The sequence below is a fragment of the Streptopelia decaocto genome (genome assembly GCF_964273445.1).
Source record: "Streptopelia decaocto genome assembly, chromosome: 11".
Classification (NCBI taxonomy): domain Eukaryota; kingdom Metazoa; phylum Chordata; class Aves; order Columbiformes; family Columbidae; genus Streptopelia; species Streptopelia decaocto.
Window position 1 is genome coordinate 4,530,548 of NC_138666.1, and position 24,782 is coordinate 4,555,329.

The window sequence follows — 24,782 nt, forward strand, 5'->3', positions numbered from 1 at the left end:
TCCTATAATTTTTTTCAGAAAATACAGAAGTCCAATCCTTCCTTCATCACCAATTTGTTTTGGTTGGGAGAGGGCATTTAAATTCACCCTGGTAGCACTTTTTAGTTGCATCAGAGGCCCTGAAAGACCCTTCCCTAAGTCATAGAGGGGAAAACTGTCAGGAGTTCACCAGCGCACAAAGCCTTTATTTTTTTCCTCAATAAACATTTTCCACATCAAACAACTCAAAGCATGGTTATCAGCACGGTCTGCAGATTGTACTTATTGTTACCAAACCCTCTGCCCCCAGCCCTCTCCCCGTCTTCATCACTGTTTTTTTTCCAGGTGAGTGTTCCACCCTGCACTTGAACTCAAATGCGAAGGATGGTGCGACGGCTGCGTTTTCTTTCCCAAGGCCACGGTGCCAGGAACTAACGATATGTGAAATGTTCCATCCCTGCAGGTTTTCCTGCTCAAACATTTTCTAAATAAATAAATAATTAAAAACAATGGCGTGCGCCACATTCCAGCCCTGAATTCCCGGAGCAGCTCAGGTCCTTAAACTGAATAATTTGCCTCAGCTTGCGTATTGCAAAACCCATTCAGCAAAAGATTATGGGCCTTTAAGTGCCATCCAGGCCTGAAATATGACTCTAGGGCTTTAAGATGTCAGAATTGAGAATTGCTAGTGAATATTCTGTTCTGGCAGTACTAAAACTACCGTTATTTAGCAATATGGGAGCAGGCAAATGGGGGCAGGGGAGAGAAACAATCTGACAGAAGGGGAAGACTATAAGTTAGCAGAAACAGAGGTGCAGTTTTCATATGTGGCCACATGAATTCTTTATAGAATAAAATGCATTTGTGAATCAAAAAGCGGATGCAGATTTATATTCCCACTTAAATCTGCCAAAAGCAAGTAAATGAATACTGAGAGCTCATTTTAGTTCAGGAAACAATTTATGAGGATACGTGGGTGGGTGCAGGTACTCTACACGAACAGTCTCAAGGGGAATTAGCAGCTGCTTCTGCTCCTCATAACAAAAAATAAATAGACTAAACTGAAAATTAGCAGCACCTCATTAAATGTAAAACCATCCACATATAAAGCAGCTAGGACTCAATCCTTAAAAAATTCAGAAGGTGCAGTGTAACATGAAAGCCAAAGGAGCTTTTGTCATTCCATCACAAATTATTTAGGCTTAGATTGTGGCATCAAGCCAAAGCTCAGAGAAGGAGCAGTTGTGAGGACTTTCCCTGGTAAAAGTTGCCTTCTGACCTCAGGTTTTTTTAGCCCTCTCCAGCACCGCATAACCTCTGTCACACACCCATGTCCCACCTCCCTGCCCTGGGGCAAGTTCACATCTGTACTGAGGAGAACTGCTCCTGCAGACTGTGTCTAGTCAGCACTTCAGGATTAACAGTGACTCCAGTTATCTCCAAGAAAGCCCAGATGCTCCCAGAAAATTTGGGCAGTGCCTTTGAGGCTCCTCACCGGAGCTCAGCTCAGGACCTGTAAACGCATCCACATGCAAACACAAACCAGTTTCTGCAGATGTTCCATGTGTAAATGGAAATTCGCTACCCAAGTCTGTCCCTGCAGCTTCCACTCCTCTACCTCCACCTCATCTTCTCTCTTCTTTCCTGCACATTAACCCAGGCAGGATTACACACAAGTTACGTGGACTCATATGACTATTTACAAGCAGCATGGATGGAGCAGCTCAAGTTAAGAGCTGTGCAGCAACAGCATTAACACACATGCAGTTCTAATGGTCCAGAGTCTGAACTTCTACCTTGTTTGAGTTGTTCCCTCCCACTTCTTTTCAGGTGGATGAGCAGCCAAGGAAATCCAAAGCAGAGGCACAGTATCCGCTCATCCCTGAGGGGTTTGCAAGCAACTGGGATTCTGTATTGAGTGTACTGCACAGCTTCCTTTCCACCTAGAAACTACACATTTTAAACTCAAGTGTCAGGGATTATTTGACTTCACAACACACTAGACATCCTGCATACACATCCTTAGTGAACACTGGGTTTAATGTTTAGGTTGCATTATTGGGGTATTGATTATTCTACTAAGGATACTATCGACCTTTAGATGATATCTCTGATTTTTCATGGTCATTAAGCCTTAAACTTATTCTTAAGTTGTATCAGAGGACTAAGAAGCCTGAAAAAAAGAGTCCCATAAGATGATGTAGTAAAGTTGTCCCTACTGCATATTAAAATGCAGTGGAGTGGTTACTAAACATGGTGGTTACTAAAGCATCTCTCTGTGTCCCTAGAGAGCTTGCCTATTTGAACAAGGGACTTCAAGAATGATGGTTGCTCTGTGACACCTTTCAGAACACGAATCAGTTGCATTTCTGTATTGCAAATTTCCCATCTGAAAGTAGATGACTGGTTTCAGGCTTATTCTTCTTTCCTTTTTCTGTAGCATTTTTTTTAATGAGAATGTTTCCCTCATTTTATCTTTAAGCTTCCTTAGGTACCAGACAAAAGTCTGGTACCATAAAGGAGCAGGGCAATCTTCATTGCCCTCATTTTGGAGTCTCCAACCTAATGGATCCTCATGGTTTAACTTCCAGCAATCACTAAATGCACACATCTACTACCAGACCTTTCAGGGATGTCTCAGTTTGGGCTTGTGAACTAAAATACTCGGATTACTGTCATGTTTGAAACTCCAGCCCCCCTCGAGCCGTTTTCTGTGTTCAAATCACAGTGGTTTTGTCACACAGGCGATTAAGTACTGATCACCCAGTTAGGAGTTCGATATGACATCCAGGACCATAAATTTTACAAAAAAGCACCCAAACCTTTTTAAATCCTTGTGATAGCAGAGGTTGTTCTCTAGTCAGAAAGAGCTCTGCCAATAAATTGTTTGCCAAGAAAAAAGGGGTTACACCAGGTAAGTCACCTTGGGGACTGTGTCATTCCAGTTTTCCTTGGAGAACCAACATCCACTCACTCTGCTTAACTTATGAGATTTGATGGCAATTACAACACAAAGTAACGCTTGATCTACACACAATTAAGTGACTTATTCAGAAAAGACTGAAATACATACAATTATAAAGAACAGCTAAGACAGGGAATATATTAGGGTTTATATCTGATATTAAATTAATCTTCGTAAGTAAGGGAAACACTAACTCTTAATTTTATATGCATATAAACAAGAAAGTCATTAAATTGGCTCAGCTCTGACTGCATATTAAATTGCATGAGGAAAGATAAGATCCAGTACACAACTTTTCTGTATTTCTGTTGTTTTGAGTTTTCTTTCAACCCCCTACAATAAGCTTTTAAGAAAAGTGGGGTTTGACATTATTTCCTGACATGGACATGAAGAAGTGAATAACCTGGAAGAGGCATGAAGGGGAAGGTACTGTTCACAACCTCCTGGCCACCAGCAGCATCCTAAGATAACAGAGAAAGGTAAAACAGTGTCAGGTCCCTCATGGAGCAGATCCAAGACATGCAAGGAAATGTCCTCACAAGTCCAAGTCTCATGGTTTTATTGGAATGGGAGCAGGAGAAGGTTAGATATGAAAAATAGGAGCTACTATCAAAAGCCTTCTCCCTTTAGTAACTCCTGGAAGTTGTAGATACCAGTGTGAGATGACACAGCATGAATGCATCTGCTAACGGGCCATAAAACAAAGACGAGAGCTGGTGATTCACGTTGTAGCAGAAGGAAAGTTTCTCTCTAGTCCAAAGACATCTTCATGACACAGATTCCTGCTGCATTAAACAGCATGTGTCTAAACAGACAAGATCAGAATTAAGGAGTAACTTAAAACCATCCCTTACATAAAACATATGTAAAAAATCTTGTAGCTTTGTATTTTAGCAGTAAATATTTCACTTTAAGAAAATTGTGACAGATACTTAGGGTTTGAATTTCCAGATATTTAGATATAACTTTACTGAGCCCTGTGGTTGACATGACTGAAGTCACCTACTGTACACTAATGTACTCAGCTGCCTGAGTGTTTGCAGGATGAGACCCTTTCCTTATTACACCCATAAACATGAAGGCCAGCAGGGACCATCAGAGTCTGGGCTGACCCCCTGCATAAAACAGGCCATCAGATTTCTAATGTAACACAATTAGAGTTCTCAGGTTTAACTGATAACAGCAGCAAATACCCCACAGAGACTTGAAAAATGTGTCAGGCAAATTTACACACAGAAGGCATGCTTTGATGTGTGTCGCTGAAACACCGCCAGACCTAAGCTCATCCATGCCCACAAGTTCCTGGAGATAGATAGATATAGATATATATTTAAAGCTACTCCTGACAGTCTTCCTGCTTCGGGGAAAGCTGCAAGGACTGTTTATTGTTCTTGTCTTCTTTCTCAATATTTTTAAGCCCCTCTCCAGGCAATGGCCTAAGATATTTTTCTCTTTTTGTTACTTACCTGCCTGAAATGACTGTGGATATGGTGCCTGAGGGTTCTGCAGGCTCTCCAAGGACAGAAACTGACACAACATCTTTTATTTTTTAACCCTCACCAATACCAATAGCCTCAATGATGTTGGTTTTTCACTCCTTTTTCATTACTTTCAGCTAAGTGAGCTTGGGAAAAAAAAAAAAAAAAAAAAAGAAAAAAAGCCCTTCAATTAACCCTTGCTAAGATATTTCAATTTTTATTAGTATGTGAACCACTGAATCACTTATGCCATCACCAAAATTGGCTGTGCTACAATTTTCTCCCCAGTGAAAATATTATTCCTCAATAATCATTAGTGTCATCAAATTACAATTCCATGGAGAGCCAGATCAGATGAATATGCCACTGAACATGAACATATAATTGTAAAAGATGCCCTAAACTTGCTAGGGTTTGAGTTTACCTGTTTGGGTATATTTGCCTGTTTGGAAGCTTTTGGTAATATTTTGTGGTTCTTCACAGGAAGGTTGAAAACTTCTCTAAGGAATCAATCAAAGAAAAAAAAGTCCCCCTCTTTTGGTACCAGCTCATTCTCCCATAGCAATACTACTGCAATGCAACTGTAACAGGAACCTTGAGCCATGAACTAGCAAGGGCCAAACCACAGTCTGAGCTCAGCCCAGCCCAGCCCATATCCTGCATCAGCGAACACGCACCAAACCCCATTTTTCAGGGTAATCATACGTTTCTGTAATACTGGGCAGTAAGTGTGATATTTAGGTAAGTGATGTATGCAATAGCATCATGAGACACAAGATACATGATATTTCCCCTGTGGAGGCACTAGTGCTTTGGGCAAGAATATGGAAGCTGGTATAGAGACTTGAAAGCAGCAAAGCCATGTGAATTTATTAGTTCCCAGACATTAAATATGCATGAACACGGGCTGATATTCATGAATTTGGCTCAGTTCAAGCTACCCTGACTGACTGGCTTCGGACTTTTAGCCAAACAATTCTCACAGCTAAACACTTGCCTAAACATGACGTGATTTATTTAAGGAGATGTTTGCAAAATGATCCAGTTACTGAGACTTCATATATCATATTGCAGCTTTAAAAACTTGGTGCCCTCATTCCCTCCCTCCCAATCTGCCCCAGTTCTTAACTCTGGGCAGCAGTGGACGGTGGCACATGAATGTTGTAGGAAAAGCATCAGTTTTTGTCAAGACCAAAATGATTTCCAGTTCATTGCTTCAAAAGTGCGTAACTCAGAAACACTAGCATACCGTCAAAACATCAGTGTTAATTTACATGTACATATTGACTAATACTATCAGAGAAGTATTTACCTTAATCAATATTAGAAGATGCCACCAGTGATTTAAATGTTGTCTCAAACTAGTCGATAAATGTTTCCATTCATTCACATGAGCTATCTGTCAGCTGCTCATTTCCTCTGCTCCTGTGAACGAATTTGGCAGGGAGGTGTTTCTACCAAACACCTTCCTATCTTGATTTATACTCAGGAATCCATTTCTCAAATTCATGTCCTAAGTATTTTATAATCTGTGTACTGTCACCTGTGCAAGTTTTACATACAGCAGTGTTCTTGAGAATTACCCTTATGGGTTGTATCCAAGGAAAGTTCTTTTCCTGACACCCAGCAAGTGGGGATTTCTCTGTGTTACACCCCAATTCATCCTATTCAACCACTGCAACAAGCTGCAACTCCAAAGTTGCAGTAACTAACTTCAAACATACCCTTTCCTTCATGATAAAGTCCCTGCAATTCACTACTTGATATCATTCTTACTTCTGCAATGTTCTCCCTGTTACCTGAGCCATCACCCACCATGTTATTTGAAATACTTTGTAAGAGAAGGAGCAGATTTACAGTTACTATGTTGTACCACCTAGTCAGCAAAAATAACTTTAAATTCTGAATCTGAGCAGCACCTGGCACATTGCAGCCTCAACTGTTGCACTGGACTATAAAAGTCAAACAGATTACTTCACCTCCAATAATTCACCAGGAAAATACATTACAATTCTTAACAAGTACCTAGTAGATAAGTTATGATATTTCTGCAGAGAAATATCTGCTCACTTTAGGCATCTTCATATACTCAAACATCACCACAGTCTAAAGGCAAACAATACCAAACTAAACCAATTTATTTCACTGTTTTAATAGAATTCTTTGTATTGTTGCAGACTTGGCAGTGCTTTAACTTTATTTATCCTGATGAGCAGCATACACACGCAATCCCGTGCCTAACAGATGTAGTTCTTGTGGCCAGCGTATACACAGCTGACTCATCACGTGGAATTCAAAGTCATCTTGCTAAATCCATCACTAACATATGCTTATGCTTCACTTGGACACCTACAGGAAACTAATGCTCCTTTTGCACAAGCTCACATAAGCCAAACATGAATTGAACAAGCTCCTTCTCTCTCAACACAACCTCAACATTTCTTCCACTGGTAAGAAGCATAAAGATTAACAACATACCCACCTATGCCTAATTTTTAAGCATATTGAATTCTGGTACTCCTCCCGATGTTCCCATGAAAAATTAATTTGATCTGTCTCGCAACAAAATATTCCCAAATATTCCACAGCCCACATGCTGCACCAAGTGTGTCTGCAGGTTCAGGCTGTCATCAGACATCATCCGTGTGCTCGTGCCTCCCTTCCACCGACACTCATGCCCTTGACCTTCCACCACAGGGCTCTCCAGGCTGAGGCTTCTGCCCAGAGCCCCACGGCCCTGCCAACTGCCCAGTTCTAGAGGGACTCCAAAAAATGATGCCTCCTCTTTCTTTTCTCCCCAACTTAGCCTTGTTCACCATTTTTTCACCAGATTTCAGGCTCTCAACATGACCAGCAATGTCTTGCCAGGTTCTACCAGGGAAATTGCTCCATAAATAGTCAAGAAAAATAAAAATAATTTCAAAAATATTCAATGTCCCAGTGTCATGCCCAAGACGCCATCTTGAAATTATAGTCCCTTCTGGAGCTCTAGCCAGACAGGGAGCCACTGCCTCCAAAAGCACTTACTCTATGAATACAACTTGGGAGTTTTGTGACAAGACTCAGCTGGGAAACTGAAGCTCAAACAAAACTATTTGGGACCAAAAAACTTTTTCCTTTTTTTTTTTTTTTGTTTTTGTTTGTGTTTTTTTTAATTTGTTTTTGGAAGGGTTAGGCATCATGTGTATCAAAGTGACACAACGTCACATTTCTCACCAGGTGTGCCACAACACCATTCTTGCGGGAGCTCACTTCAAAGCCACACGAACCACAGAATTTGAATACACGTTTTGTTTGTTTTGATTTGGTTTGGTTGTTGGGGTTTTTTTTTGGGGGGGTGCTGGTGTTTTTCTTTGGCTTGGGTGGGGGGGTGGTTTGTTTGTTTTTGTTTTGTTGCAAGAAACAGTTTTCATACAGTATCAGTCTTAAACTGCATAGTTTTCTTTCTCAAACTTTTTCTTCTGTTTTGGGGGGTTTCTTTTTGTTGTTGTTTGGTTGGGGAGGGGGGTTGTTTGTTTGTTTTGGTTTTGTTTTCTTCCAAAAGATGCATTTTCTATCACCACAGGGCCATGGGCACAAAGATCTTCCTAAAGCTTCAGTCCTGGGAAGCAGCAAGAACACCAACACAAGCGGCTGTTTGTGGAACTGCCCCCTTCAACTCCTCCTTAACCTGCTCTAACAAACCTCCCACTTTCCCCTTGATTTAAGGGACACTGTAGCTCTCAGACACATTAGCCGGCAAACGAGTGGAAGGAGGATTGATAAATCACAACAACGGATTTCACGAGGGATAATTTACATGGGTGAGGGAAGCACGTTCCTTGCATGTCCTGAGAACACAAAGGGAACGCTTCATAAATCTTCAAAATGTTTGTTTGTGAATTAGGTTCTAACTTTAACTGATTTTACAACTGTAAAATGAAAACTATTTATACATAATGGAATTAACTCTTGTAAAAGCAAGATTTAGGTATTAATAAATTAGAGTATCCTTCCACTTCACATTGCATTACTTGCTAATAGAAATCAATTTCCTGCTCAACTACTGTGCAGCAGCAGTGCCTCAAAATATCCCATATTTATTACACACAGAAGTTGTATATATTATACAGCATATGCAGCAACACAAGTATTCTGCCCCAGATCTCAGCAAGACCTTCAGCTTAGTTTTGGTGGAGAAAACGGCATTTTTGCAGTTTCTAATGAATAAACTTCACTCCGATCTCCTTGCCAGAGACTTGTCACTTGAATATCTTTGGATCTTTCCTCACTTTCAAGCTAAAAGCAGAAAAATCATCCAGATTTAGCAAAGCATAAACCAAGAAAACCAAATTACAGTTTAATTGGGTGCCTATGCTAGACACTTGGCAACACATTGACAAATCTGAGGTCTGAATCTTCAACATCTCTACACATCATGAAATCATTCTGCCAGCAGTATGGAGTGAAAAGTGGCTATAAAATGCTCCCATATCCCAAAGGTAATAGCTCACAGCCCAGCAGGTACTAAAAATCCAGTACTAACTACTTCTTGCATGGGGGGAATGGGCATTTTTAATACCTTTAAAAGATAAACAGCAAGTTCCAGGCCCTTTACTGCGGTTGACTACAAGTCTACTCACTGTGATGATTCTGAAGAAAACCAGGAAGGAATGGGGGCAAGAACCAAGCTTACTCTGCTCATAAAAATTAACCCTGGGAACAATTTTGAAGAAGGAAACCTAAAGTAATCTTCCAGCCGACTGCACAAAGCATCTCTTCCCATTCAACATAAAGGGAGACTTGTCCTGCACCGCAGGCACCTAATCCTGGTAGAAGGATGTATTCTCACACACCCCTCCAGGTACTACTACTTTACACCTACTAGTGTGCATATGCAGAGATATTCTCTCCTTCATTTGGAACCTGGCCCGACACAGACTCAGACACATACTTGCAATTAGATGTTAGAAAAAGTCCTTTTTAACCTCAGTGAAGTTCCGCTGTGTGTAAATTTGGGGGGCTAGGCTGTAATCTGCTTGCTGGGCTGTTCCTCCTCATTCCTGGAGATGTGGGAGTAGGAAACAGAAGACTCGGAAAAGGCAATTAAAATTCTCAATAGCTAAGATCCACTCTGTTGGTTTCGGTTGCCATAATTACTATGGAAACATCTTAGATAAATCACAGATCCTTTTCTGAAGGCCGGGGCATGTCCTGGAGCACCAAGCACAGCTTTGCTGGATCCCCAGAGCCACAGACGTGGCTGTATCTGCCCATTCCTTCCCACTTCTGCCCCAACTCCAATTAAGGCAACATTTGCCCCAGATATAAGGTAACGTCTCAAATTAGAGGAGATTGATTTGTTCTCCACACAGAAGACTCCTTAATACAAAATAATATATGTGCACCAATTTATAACAGGTGTTTAATCTGTGACAGCTTTTCTGGCCAGTGGAAATTCTATAGCATTCTTTCTTCCTTGTCACCATTATAATACTTCTAAATGTTGTTTTTCTTTCCTCCATTAAAAGGAAAACATTTCTCAGAAGCAGTAGTGGGCTGTTAGGGCTATAAAACAAGTTCGCACAGACATGTAGCACAGTGAGCTGCAAGACATGACAGAGCGTGTTTTATGGGGCAATTAATACTTGCCTTGAGAGCACCATGAGGTATTAAGCACTCTCAAACACACCCTGGCATATCCAAAGGTAACTTGTAAGGCTGCATTTTGCTTCTTGAAAAATAATTATGGAATCAGCTTGCTGATTTTTACTTACACCAGTTAAAGAATGGAACCTTCCCAGCAGGAGCCAAGCTCAGAATAGAAGAACAGGAGGAAGGAGACCTAACAGCAGAAGACATCACTTTGTAACCCACATTCATATTCTGTGGTCTTGATTTTTGGGTTAACGTCGCTGCTTTTACTGGTACACCCTCATCTCCCTAATTTCTCCTTAGGGATCTTACTCAGTCTGTTCCAAGTCGTTACAGGTATTTCTCAGAGTGTTTCCTGCACACATCCCAGTGCCAGCATTCCTACAAGTGCAGGGCACGGGGTCGTCACATTATCCACAGTAGTCACAGCCCTGTTAAAATAGCTGGCCACGGTGCATATTCATATTTTATAGACCTGATTTGAACACTGGTTTTAGTTGTTTCAGGATTTGGAGTAGGCAGTTGCAGTTTGGCAGGGGGTAACCCTAGAGAGCCTCCCCCCCTACCTGGGAAAGAGAGCCAGGCCCTCGGATTTAGAAACCTCGGCAGGTCACAGTGTGTGCAGGCACAGCGGAGTTTCCACAACTGCTTCAAGCTTCCAGCAACAGCCCGACTCCCGCCATGCTGCACAGCACCACTTCTCACCGCTCCCGGGGCATTTCGGAGAGCCCAGCAGGGCCAAAGAGACCCGAGCAGCCCCAGCCAGCACCACCCTGCATGACCGCTGAGCAAGCAGCACCTGCAATTACACTTAAAAATTACACACACAACTAATACATAGAAAACACACATAATACATTTTCTCTGTTCCTTTTTTTCACTTTGGTTACGGTAAGCTTTATCTTTAATTCACATGCAAAAGCTCTGGGGCACAGACCCCCAGTTGCAGTGTGGGTCTGTGTAATGCTCAGGCTAACAGGGCAGTGGGTGCTTGATAACTGCCCACCCCCATCCCCACTGTGCTGAATCCCTGGCCCAGGAGCAAGGGGAGCAGCACTGCACCCTGCACCCATCTGAAAAAAGAAACACTCTGCTGAAGGCTGTACAGCAGGAACATTAGAGTGAAGTCTTCACAACATATGAGGGGGGAATGACAAGTGTTCCTATACATAAACGCACTCTGAGAGCACTTCAATGCAGGGCAATATCCAAATATAAAATATAAAAGCTCAAATGCCATAACAAAAAGTAAATGCCGTAGTGCAAAAACCACTGAAGTCGCAGATATGGAGTGAGTGGGAAGAACGAAGTCATAAGCCTCCTGAGAGTCACGAGGGATGTCAGGTCTCCACGAGCAGCTTGAGCCAGATCCTCAGCCACTGTAAATCAGTGCTGCTCTATGAAGTTTACAATTGTGTCAAACCCAAGGCCCTGGGCTTTCATGCCTCCAGTCATGATCCTCACATTCTGGTGTTCTGCAGATTAAACCTCTGGAGCTGTGAAAAAATGCTGTTTTCTCCGGGATGTCATGTAGATTTTTGAGATCTAAAACATTTTCTTAGAAAAAGCACTTTTTAAATACAAGGTTCTTTTAAAAGCATTAGAAATAAACGTTAGAAGAAATAGCCTTTGATACGAGCAAACAAGCTACACTTTGTCTCCAACATTTCATTAACCACAAAGAATTTCCTCATCTGAAAGATTATTTGATGGGCATGGGGGAGAGTATCAATCGTAGCCATATCTCTTGGATTTTAAGTTTACTAAGTTCTTCACTGATCTACCATTTTACCAGAGACCTTATATTTGAAGTTTGCAATGCTCATCTGTCACACTTTTTCCAGCTGTAATTTCTGGGCTGGTTTTAAGAATATCCTACAGCATACACTAGTGCAAATGCTCTGATGACAGAAGACATACATAAACAGAGGTGCAAAGTTAAAGGATCTGCATATGAAAGTGCACTGTTTTCTCTCAAAAATGGAACTTATCATAATGCAATGTAGGTATCAGTATATTTATATTTATATTTGTATATTTCAATGATTCTCCAAAGTACTATTTAAACGTCATGTTACAAACTAAAGCAGTGAAGAATGCAAGTATTCCAGAGAAGGAATCAGAGATTTAACACATTAAAACTATTTTTCTTGCAACTCTCCTGCAAAATGGGTAACACCAATCCTACATTTGAAAGGGATGTTTGGAAAAAGTTGCTGGTACAATTTCTTACTGTTTTTCTTAGTGAAAGAACATTAAAAATACGGACCATTTAATTTCTTTATAGTTGAATTCACAATTCAGTTTGTGAAGTGCCACGTACATGTGTTGGCTGTTCATCCCACTAATTCTTTACTGGCACATACTTGCAAAAATTTCTAAAAAGCTGCAAGATTTACCTGAGGTAAAGAATCAGGTATTAACGTCACAATTCAATAATGTTAATGCTTTTAAGTAATACCCACGTCAACAATCTCCACCCAGCCACAGACTGAAACTTGATCAAGAAATTTAGAGAAACACCAAACTCCATCCAAACTAATGTACAGCTTAAACAAAATCTGCATATTTTGTCTAATTTTTGAACTATTATCAGCCAGGGAAAACGAGGACTACATACTGGCATTGAGCATCCATTCTTGCTCATTTTTACTGAACTCTTACCAATGTTTGAGACATTTTCTTAGGAAACCCACTAATGGGTCATATTACAGTAGCACAGGTAGAACCTCAGCTGCAGCAGGGTCTCCTGTGCCAGGCTCTACCAATATTCACCTTCTACCAGGATGCAAAGAACTATACAGTTTGCCCAAGCAGCAGGGCCTTTTATGGCAGACTGGGGACCAAAACCAGGTCTGAAATACCAGTTGCTTGCTCGAGCCCCAAAACCCTTGTGTCCCGAGACCAAGAGCAGCACTTCTTGCCAATGAGGACCCAGCTCCCTCCTGTGCTGGGCACGGGACCAGCTCTATGTTTCACTAGAAGGGGGACGGGTCCATCCCAACCACATTTGTGCTTTCAGGGCAGCCACAGCACTGGTAGCATAGCAGCCAACAGCTTTGCTTGCACAGCCTGGAGCCACTGGTGCTGTTTGCTTTTACTGTCTTTAAAGTTTATTTAACCAGTCCCCATCTCTACATTATCTGGGACTTTCTCATAAAGAGAGGAGCCTGCAGGCCGACCTCTACTGGTAACAGCAAGGTTACAAAGATAGTGCAAGTTTCCAGATACAGGTATTTGTCTCCATTAATCTGCCACCACTGCTCACTAATCACAGTCACATTAAATAGATGTCAAGGGATAGCAATTTCTTTGATTTCTGAGGTCCAATTAAAACATAAGATGTAGGCATAACAATTCCAGTCCCTTTCAATAACCATATAGCATCTACATTCCTCCAGCATCCCATTAGACGTTTTCACACATATTAGAGATGACACATTGTGTACTAAGGAGGTCAAAAACTTAAAGAAAACTGTCCAAGAATACTGAAAACACTGGTGGCATTTGACATAATTTATAGTGCTAAAGAGCTGGGGAACAGGAAAAGGTTGATGTAGTAATAACATTAGTAGGAACTATAGTCCATGCAAGCCAGTGCTAAATAAAGTGCCAATCAATAGCTCTTTTATTAGCAGGTACAATCAATGTAGAGCAGGCAGGCCTGGCCAATTAAGCTTATCGACTGACCAAAGAGTAGCAGGAAACATTCTTTCCTCAGTTTTGTTTTGCTTTCTGTAAGCGAGAAATGAGCTCCAGCTTTATCACTGTATTCCCACCAAGGCATCTCCAGGAGTTCCTGTAGAGTAGAAATGCTGACAAAAAGCAGGCATGAGCTATCTCTGTATCCTTTAACCCAGGGTCAGCCACAAGAGCCAATATCCTCAAGGGTCACTTACAAAGTAACTTTTTTTTTTTCTAGTGACTGTATGAAGTAAAAATGTTCTTCTAGATGAAGGGGAGAGGACTGGTAAAGGAAGAAAACACAATCCCTTGGCAAGGCTTAACCATTAACAGCCCTGTAAGACCTGAGGAAATTAAGTCTATTTGTTTCTAATTCATGTACGCACCATAGGAACTCAGTAAACCTCCCAGTGAGGAGCAACTTGAGTATCTTTCTTGGAAGAAAAAAGCCAGAACTACAGCTCCAGCAAAAATTAAACAGAATTTCAGTCTCACAGTGTAAAGGCTGATGAAAATAACAGGAGCTTGAATATTCAACTGTGATAACTGTACAGATGCAAATAGGATATTTATCCATGATATCACTCTCCCTCGTTGCTCTGATCCCCCTTCCTCCATTATCTCTTTCAAAAGGAAAAAGTTAGCAGACCAGATAAGATATGGGTTCTCAGCGTGATCAAACAAACATTGTGTGGTGGCCACAAGAAAAGAAAACACATTGAATGAATGGTAAAGATTACATTTTACAAAGAATCACAAACAAAATCAGCAGCACAGATGCCGATTTCCCATTGATTAAGTGAGACGGGATTTCTGTGGCCTGGCTTCTCTGCAGTGCTGAGTCCAGTGGTCACAACCAGGCTACATCCATCTACTCCTTTCAGGGTTTCACCTTCCACTTATTACTAGAATTTCCTGAATACAGCATAGTTCACCTGGTTTATATCCCTTCAGGTCTGGCACATTCAGAGCTTTACAGGTATTCCACACCTCAAAAGAGCTGCATGGAGGAGGGAGAGACTCTCAGCATGTTTGATGACAGCCGTACAGACACTACAGGACAGGCGAGTTTTCAGCTTCCTACAGACAGTTCCCCAGCTGCATCCAATTCAGAAAATATTTTAGCAATCTGCAGGAGCCACCTTAAGTGTCAAACAATCCATTGCTAAAGTTACAGGCAAGCATCTCACTTCTTATATTTGTTGTTTGCTGTTTTCTTTTCCTTGCATATGATAATTTACTCTGCTAGACTAAAAAGAGCAAAACAAATAACTTTGCATCCTTTCTAAGTATCTCAAGGTTCAGTCTTCCCAAAGCAGCTCTGACTGCACAGACTGCAACTCCACTGGGTGTTGCGTGGTCCTGCTTTCAGCACTGTGGCCTCGGCTGAAATTCATCACAGGTCACACGTGCACAAGTTGCTTTAATTCACTAGAGAAAAATTAACACAGGAACCCATTTACTTGCAGTTTTGCTCACCTACGTTCGTGAGACATTAAATACTGTAACTCCTGGCCCACTATATTATGACAGTTTAAGGAGGGAAACAAGGCAATGAATAAAGTAGGGGATAAAAGCATGGAGCAGACTTTTCCATTTGGCCTTTTATGTGACAGTTCATAGTAGTTTACAAGAGACAAGGCAGGAGCTTAGCTTAGACAGAACTAACAACCCTAAGGAGTAGTACATAGCAACACAATTTTTCAAAGTGTTTATCAGTCAACCCCTCTGGTTCAGCTTTCCAGAAGCTCTGAGGTTGCAGACCTTCAACCAAAAGCAAGAGGAAAATGCTTTACTTTTTGGCTTCTCAGACCAAGAAGCAACCTCAGCTATTTTGTCCCAAAGAAAGTTTTGTCCAGAATTCCTTTATTGAATCAGATCTGGCCGCCAGTCTCAGAGAGAGTCCAAGGTGTCTTTTGGCAAAGGTGGTTTGCTCTCTCATGCCCTTATGCAGCTGCCAAGTCAGATCCACACATTCTGCCTCAAAATATAAAGAGATTTAATGACCTAGGTTCACTGTTTTACATCAAGCACAGGCCACTTCTAAGGAAAGGCATGCAATTCCTGTTCAGCACATCACCCCAGCACAGCTTTGCTACAACACTGTGCTGTGCACAACTAAATGTCACAATAAGAATCTATCCCAGGAGTGGACAAACATCTCTGGAAAGCCACAGGTGTGTGGGACCTTTCAGAGTTGCTCAGCACCTCTCCCTGCACACACGTCACCTCTCTCACGGGGTACAAGCAACAAGGGCCACTCACGGCTTGATTTGTCACTGCTGGTCACTCCTGTCCCTAGGGGAGGCTCATTCCTCTGCAAATGGGTCTGTAACACAAAAGGCAACATCCTTAGCTTGAGCTGACCATCTAAAATGAGCTAAGTAATACATAAAAAAAAAAAAATCTTCAAAGCAGAGCTTCCCATGAGATGCATGGGGACTTCTGTCCTCAAGATTTTGTGAAGTCAAGCCCTGGTCCTGGTGTACTGCTCTTCTTTCAAGACTTCAAGGGCAAGGTATCTTTAACTCAAAACACCAGGACATTCACCCCGGCGGTCCTCTGTATTTCTCACGTCACTCACACACTTGTGCTCTCACGCACTTGTGGCCTAGTTTGGTTTTTTTTGTTTGTTTTTTAGATTAAAAATTCCAGCCTAAACCTTGAAGATATACTAAAGGAGCTCAGCTCATTACAGCCTGGGAGACATCAGCTTTGCTAACAAACACAAGGTTCATTAATATTGCTAAACAAGCTCAAGATGAAAACACACTTCAGGTTGGAGATGGTTTTTCTGAATTGCGGAGGGCCCTCAAATGTAACCCACACCATGGCCAGAAACATCTTCTGGACTTCCATTTAGAAATCTGCCCTTTTGTCAAGAAGCAACACATTCTAAGATGCAAGACTACATCTTCACACTCAACACATTCTCAACTAGAATCTGTAAAGATACAGCTGAACATATGCTACAAATCCCACTTGGTTGTTCAGAAAAATCGTTGTTGAAATTCCTTCTTTATGAATCTGCTTTAAAGTAAGAAAACACAGAGATCTTCAAGAAACAAGAACTTCACGAGGAGGCACTTTGTGAGCATGGAAGGTGGAGCCCGTGCAGGAGCTCACTGCTCCTCCTCCTCTCTTTGTACGCTCCATGCCTCTTCCACTGTTATGTTCCCTTCTGAAACTGTGCAACAGATGGGAGCAGTTGGTTTTTAAAAGGTTTTTATTTTCTGATTTCAATTTTTCATGTGTCATTTGAATCTTGCACAATACCATTCTCTAGTGAAGAGGAGACATTGTGTTAAGCTTAATTATCAAAGGCTGAAACCCAGCAAGCAATCAATCATTTAGTGACACGCTCATGCTTTCACTGATTTGAAAAAATATTTTTTTGCGGCTATTGAAAAAAGAAAAACTGACAGAGACAAAAACAAAATCACTCACTTTGCAGTGTATCAAAATATCAAGACTGTGGGGAGATGAGTGAAGAATGTTGATTTGTTTTTTCTGAAACTAAATCCAACTCTTTTGGCACATGAGCCCAGAAGTCACATAGGATGTCTTTTAGTGTAAACATTATCTTTCTGCCAAGGTTTGCCTTATAATTAAGGCCAATTTGAGCAGTCACAAAACTCGTTTGTAAGTGGCTTTCCTAAAGAGTCAAGGTTGTTTTGTTCTTTGCTTTTCTTTAGTTTTCCTCCCCCTTCCCCCCCTTTTTTAACTGCCGGATAAGTGCTCGGGCCTCTGCATTCCTGGGGAACACTGACATCCAGTGGAGAGCTGGGCTCAGCCCCAGAGCCACCGCCAGGGCCCCCAAGGCAGCATCTCGGCCAGAGGAAGGACCCAGAAGTCCAGCAGTTGCAGAAGACGCTGTGAAGCACCAACAAGCTCTGAGCCTCACGCACAGATGGTGGCACGCTTCGGGCCCAGCCTGAACCACCCTGAGCTCTGACACTTACCTTGTCTTCTAGAGTCCAATTATGATCACATTTCTAGCTGTAATTTCCAGTAGTTTACTTGTGGCGCTTAGATGCGGGGTTTTTCAGTTGAGGAAATGTTGAAAGAAAAACCACTTGTATCCACTGATCAGCAAATATACCACGCTCGCTTCTGTTTTCTCAGCAATGCAGGATGACATGTCCCATGTGTTTAGACAGCACTGCATTTCAAATGATAGCATACAGTCAACAGCATTGTTTTTCTTTGGAGAAACAGAGCCTCTGTCAGGTCACCCTGGTGTTATCACCTAGTATAGAGGTATCTGATATCACCAGCCTGACTCCAACCACCATGCAGATGCATTTGCAAGCTTATTCAGTGAAAACCTACATAAACACAAACATCAGACCAAGCTTGGACTACAAAACAGGCTCACGAAACCCACCTAAAAGTGTGATTGCCATCTTGCTCCTTTGGAACAGCACTGTAGATCAGCCCTTTGGAGTTCTCATTTTAATGCACTGCACTGTTTAGGAGTGTAACATAGTGCAACAGCAGATGACTATAAGAATTACAGTGCTGGTAATATCATCTCAAAACAGGGTAAAATAAAGTCTGAAGACAGAAAAAGCAGTTGTACTGCAAGCTACAAACAAGAATCCCGTTTCACAAGGAAATATTTGAGGTTTCTAAGCTGTTTTTCTCTCCACTCTGCATTCCAGTACAAAGCTTCAAAACATTTCATCCTTCCATCCCCGAATGTGACACATTCACCCCATTACAACCACAAGGCTGACCACAAGCTCAAGTCGTGAGAGAGCAGTTTTTTCCAAATCCCACAGAGGGAACTTGAACCCAGGACCCTCCCATCCCAGAGGACGCCCTTGTGGCAATTTTGGGTGAGCAGCCCTATCTTGCTCCCTCCCTTATCTTAGGCCCAAGTGACTCTCATCAGACAGATCCATTTCATTAAAACTTTGTTTCCAAAGAAATATTTTATCAGAGGTTCCCAACCAGCTCCGATCAACTGTATTTACCTTCTGGCCAAGAAACAAGCCACGCTGCACTCTGTAATTCTAAACCAACCTCAAAAGGTTTTTGTAAAGTTCCTCCAGATCTACACCAGTAAAGATAAGATTGAGTTGTGATGCATAATTCTTAGCTTGCTATAATACAAAATCAGAGTGCATTTACATCCTTTGCAACCCACTGGAAGCAAACATGTGCTCTGAAGTGTCTCCTTCAGTGCTTTCCTATCAAGAGCAATATTCCAGGACAGCCCAACCACCATCACATTTGCTTCAGAAGGACTGGAGCATGTACTTAAAAAGAGCAGCAGGGAGCGGAGACACTTTGAAGGATGTACCAAGACCAATGCTAAGCCAATCCGGCACTCAAGTGCTTTCCACAGCTGGGACCAGAGAACACGCCAAATAACCAACCTTTCTTCTTCCATAAGGTTGCTCCAAAGGTGAACAGGAGACACCGGTCAGCTCCTGAAGGTATGACAATAAGATTATGAATCTGCCAAAAGTTTATACCATTTTTACCTACTTTTCTGAAGAATACATAAAGATTTTACTGCTACAAAGCGCTGCTCTTCTCCCTGTGGCAAGCCAGGCTAGTTCTAAGTCAGGATATCTCCTTACTGCCTGATTTCTGTTATACAGGTTAAGTATGAAGAAATACCTTTTCTTTAAAAAAAGGATTCTTAGTGCATCTTTTCAAAGAAAATCATAGGGGATGGCTGTCGCTTCTACAGCCAGCAAACTATGCGGTTTCTTTTATGACCTAAATGAAAGGAACACACAAAATAATCATTATGGATTTGTATGAAATTACTGGGTATGGAATGCAGTAAATCCCCAAACAAGCTTCAACTATAGCTTGTAAGATATAATGATCAGGTAAAACTGCAGACTATTCTTTTGTAAGATGCAGCAGAAACCTAATATTTTATCGGAAACCTTGATTTATGTTTAATAGCTCTGCTACCTACTAAAAAAGATCTTGTATTAGCAAATGGGTACAGATCCAGTCCATTAGCTTAGGACAACTGAAAAACTCAAGGGTTTTGTGAACTAATGTAATAAAATATCATTAAACACTGTAGCATGACAAGACAGACAGAAGGTTTGAGTTGAAAGTCAGGAGAAGTGTTTGAAATGAAGTAAAATGTACAATAGATATGTTTAGGTACATCTGGCTTACATTTGCAGTAGGTCGTCAGAGGACCTTAGTGTCTGTGATGTAAATGAATAACAGAGCCCTCAACAATTTAACTGTCATCAGTATAAATGCTTTAACTGGCACAGTAAAGAAAAGCTCTGGGCCTCTTTCTAAATCTCCATAAGCTCCTGGTCTGAATTATAAACTGGGGCTGCATTACCTGAAGATGAAAGCAGCCAGGTCAATTCACTTAAAACCAGAGAATTACCACTGCGAAGCAGTGATGAGCAGCAAAGGAGCACGTGTGTGTGCGTTTGCATGGTTGTGTTTTTAATGTACAGTTTCATAGAGACAAGGGGAACATCTGACTGCCCAGTCAGATTCAAAGGTCTGATAGGAAGGAAGGTACCTTTTGATTTTCAACTAGTCAAAGTTCCGAAACAGTAAGGCTAAAGATAAACCAGAAGAATTAAATCTCCACTAAGAGGAGGTGCACAACTGCAAGGAAAGAGCTGCTTCTGCATAACCTGCTCAAAAACACTCCCATCAGGCAGCACCATCACATATACAAGTCCAGCTGTGCAAGCTCTGCCACCGACTTAGACAGCTTTAATCAAGTTCCTTCTCTCTCCTTATGCACATTCCCTCCCTTACCTTCTCCCAGCCTTCAGATCACCACTTTTGGGAAGCAGGAATTTTTCCCCCCCACATGCTATAGCACATGTGGCACAACATTGCTGCAGACCCCAGGCAGCCCCCGAGTCATAGTAAGCCCTATAATCAATGGCAGCCAGGAATAATTCCCCTCCACTCACCTCACTTTGTCACCCATGTCAAGGCCACTGATCCCACACAACTGTCCAACATCCATGAGGCTGAAAAAAAATGATTCTAAGACTCCTAAAGCAGACAAAAACCCCAGCAGACTTCACTGCTTTGAAACTTTCCAAGTCAGAAGTACTGCCTAGAGTTTGGTGGATGAGTGAAGGCTACTAAGCTCAGGAAGATGCAAAGGCAGATTGCTCACACTTACAGCAATGTGGCCAAGTTAGTGTATGGTCACCACAACCTTCTGGGCTCAAGATGAAATCATTTCCCTCCCCTCTTCAACAAATGCATAGGACATTCACTTTTATAATAAATTCCAAACAAATTAATGAATTCCAACATGCATCATCAAATTTATATTTCCTCCTCCACAGAGTCCTACCCCTGTAAGTAATCCTTAAAATTCGTCATGAAGCTTTCAAAACAATTTATGCAAACAAACATCAAGCGGAGCTATTTGTATTGGCAGCACATTTCACTTAACAACCTACAACAAGGAACAGATGGTCTGAGCTCTGGAAACAGCTACAAAGAAAACAGTAGGAGCAAGTCCATCAGAAGCACTTTTTTTCCCCCAATTTTGTGAAGATTACAGACTTGTTCTTGTTTATTTCTTTGATTAGGCTGTTATTTTATACACTCGTGAATCCTTGCCCTGCATTTCACAGAAAAAATCCACCAGAAGCACATTCCCCAACTGTGCATAGTTTACAGAAGCACTGCTTTACGCACTGAGCTATCTATTCCTCGCTGACCCAGCATGCTCTAAATGGCAGGGAAGGAAGCAAAACAACATGCAGATGTTGTACAAGGGATTGACAAATTTAAGGCAAACCTCTTAACAATTCATAGTTCTGTTTATCCCTCCACCCATCCCTTGGTCTGCAATATTAAACCATGCAAAAGCAGATGATTCACGCTGTCACATTCATTACACATCACTTTGTCCTGTTACTGATCTTGCAAGATGTGATGGGGTCTTCTTCTTCCCCTTCTCTAGAAGGACCTTCATCTTGTGAAGATGGATTACAAGAGGCTCAGCCCCACAAGGATGCTCTGGCACAAGGAAAGGAGAAGCAGGATGCTGAATACCCACAAGCAAGGTCTGTGCAGGCTGGCAAGCGGCCTGACCACAGGGAAATCTGGTTGGTACCCCTGGTAGGACCAGAGGACTCGTCAAGGCAAGAGAAGGCCACGCTTAAGTACAGCGTGGGAATCAGTCCAACAAGAAAACATCAGTAATTGTATTTTGAAGTGTGTCAGAGAGAAATAACATGGAAATGAAGCAAAAATGAGCCTGATGACATCCTCTAATGGAAATATCATGCTTTCCTTGTACCAAAACAAGTAATAGGAAAAATTTTTATAAAGAGGAAAAACAATACTCAACTGTACAAGCCTTTTGAAGAAAAAAGTCCATCCCTGATCACCAGTAATCTTGTTTCTTGTTACTACCACCATCACTAAATTCACCGTCAGGTTCACTACTACCTGAGCTTTCTTCACAAAGATTCATATGAAATCATCTGCACAAAGACCCTGGATTTAATTTGAATAACGTTAGGGACAGCTAACATGCTGCACAGCTCCCAGCCCACCAGCCACAAACACACACACCCCCTCTTTACTGTCAGAAGGAAGAGGTAAATTAGCCCCCTTGGAGCTACACAGGGATGAATACAGAACATGATGTTAAAAAAAATATAACGAACAAGGAACAAAGGACTTCTGACCAGAGAGACAATCGTGACATCTTGAAGTAACAAAAATCTTTCTGAAGGGCATTAACCTGGGTGGAGACAGAGGTCAGTTTGGGAAGGTTTGGCTTTGAGAATTGAAACCATGTCAAATTTTGGTAGAGCAAAAAATCAAGGAGAAAGCAGACCAAACTGACAGCTTAACGGGACCTTTGAACATGACAGTTGAATAAACTTTGTTCCACACAACACTATGTAATTTCTGTTTTCCTACTCTTGTTAGTAGAACAGTTTCATACCAGGACAACTACAAAGCTATTTTCACTGGCTGCCTTGGCGAGCCACGGTTGCCAGTCCTTACATACCATCCATGTCTTCCACCGGACCACTTAACAGAGCAAGATGACTGAACTACTACTGAGAAACAAGATCAAACACATTAGAACAACCATCTGCCTTACATAGCATCACGGATCCAAGCTTTTCTGTTTGGGGTGAAATACAATTAGACACGGCAGCAAAAGCCCACGCAGCCATTTAGATACTCTCAATACAGCTTTTCCCATTACTCATCTGGCTGCAGGAAGAGGAAACAAACTCAAGAACATGATAAAGCTAAACTAACAGTGCTGCTGAGCAAAAGGTGTCTCAGGGAAAACAGCTGGAGAAGAGTATCTGGCCAAGCTTTGTCACGTAGGCATTGCTCCTAGGTTTTACTTGCTTATAAAAAGCAAAGAAAATCTAAAAGTTGATTTTTCAGGACTTGAGCTGTCTGACTGCAGTTTAAACCAATTTGAGAGTAGGCACGACTCTGAGTTCATGATCTGACCCTGTTACATGATACCCAAACTGAGCAAGCAGTTTGAAGTTCACTTCAGACTTCTTCATTTGGAGGATTACGATGAAGCGTTTCCTGAGATGTCATGCTTTAAACAGCTAATGGCATGTGACAACCAAGGGCTTTCACATCTTACATTCTAAAGTTGCAAACATTTGGCCTCTCCCCCAAGCAGAGAAACATGCAGCAGCCCTAAGACCTTGACATTTGGGGCCCCATTGGACCCTCCTTTTACTTCAGCAGGCACTGGATGCAACCAGGAGTGTGCTCACCGCAAGTGGAAAAATCTTCTCTACAAATGCCTCCCAGCACAGGGTCGCAGGGGCTGCGGTGGGACCGTGGCACGGGAGGGAACAGAAAGCCTCTGACCATGGGCAGCACTGGGTCACACCAAGCCAGGGCCACCCCAGCCTCCCAAAACAAGCTGGTTTATGCCTCTTCCCAGTTGCTTTTTTCAAAAGATGCATGTGGAGTGATAAGAAAATAAAGACACAAGACAATAAAGTGTTTTAAAGGCATAAATGGAAGTAGATGCCCAATCCCTCTGGTGACCTCCCCCGAATGTGTCTAAAGGCTTTTAGGGCTGAACAAATGAAATGGCAATTTGACACAAAAGGCTGCGGTTCCACACTGTACCTGCCCAGGTTCCCCAGCACCTCCACAGGCTGGAGCTCAACAAGGCCACTGTGCTATGGACAACAAGCCTTTATGGATCAGAGTCCTTTCTAGTGAAGGTTGCAAGCTCTGAAGACATTAAAAAGGCTATGTATATATTACGTATACATACAAAAATAAAAATCAGACTTCATTGACAGTCAGTAAAGTTTTTTGTTCAGTTTAATCTGTATTTTAATTTGCAAGCTTGCCTGTGTACTTTTTAAATGAGCAATCTAATTTCTGAACTACTCAAACCCATGGAGTCACTCTTAATTATTACATGATACTAAGCAAGAGGCATCACAACACATACAACACATCAGAACCCAGCTACTGAGCACCAGCACTAACCAATGCCATGACGCTGCTTCTGGGTTCTACTCCAAATACCAGAGTCAAAACTATTCTCAAGCACAGCTTAAAAAAAAAAAAAAAAAAAAATCAGGATGTTTGCTATTAAGCTTCAAGTTTCCTTCTCCTGGAGAAATGCTGTTTCAGCTGAATTTGGTCAAACTACAGGAGCTGATTAGGTTAACCACTGACTGTGTTTCCTTTGTGGGCATCTGAGACTATGCCCTGACCCAAATTATTTAATCTTCATCCAGATTCGAACCATTTAATTTTAAGCTCCACACCTCTGGGAAATGAAAAAGGTAATACAAACTTGAGAGCAGCTTTTAAATTTGAGAGGTAGCAAGGGGCAGGGCACAGACACAACTGTTCCCAGCCATGCAAAACCCAAAGCCATGCTGCTCCTACACTGAGCAGAAACCTTGGCCAGAGCAGGTTGTGGAGGGAGGGGATGGTGGTGTTGGCTATTCTGCAGGACATTACAGCATTAGCCAGCTCTGTAGCTTGAGGATCTGAGGGAAATTTCTGGCCTGAAGAGAGAAGAGGGGGGAATGAGCTCT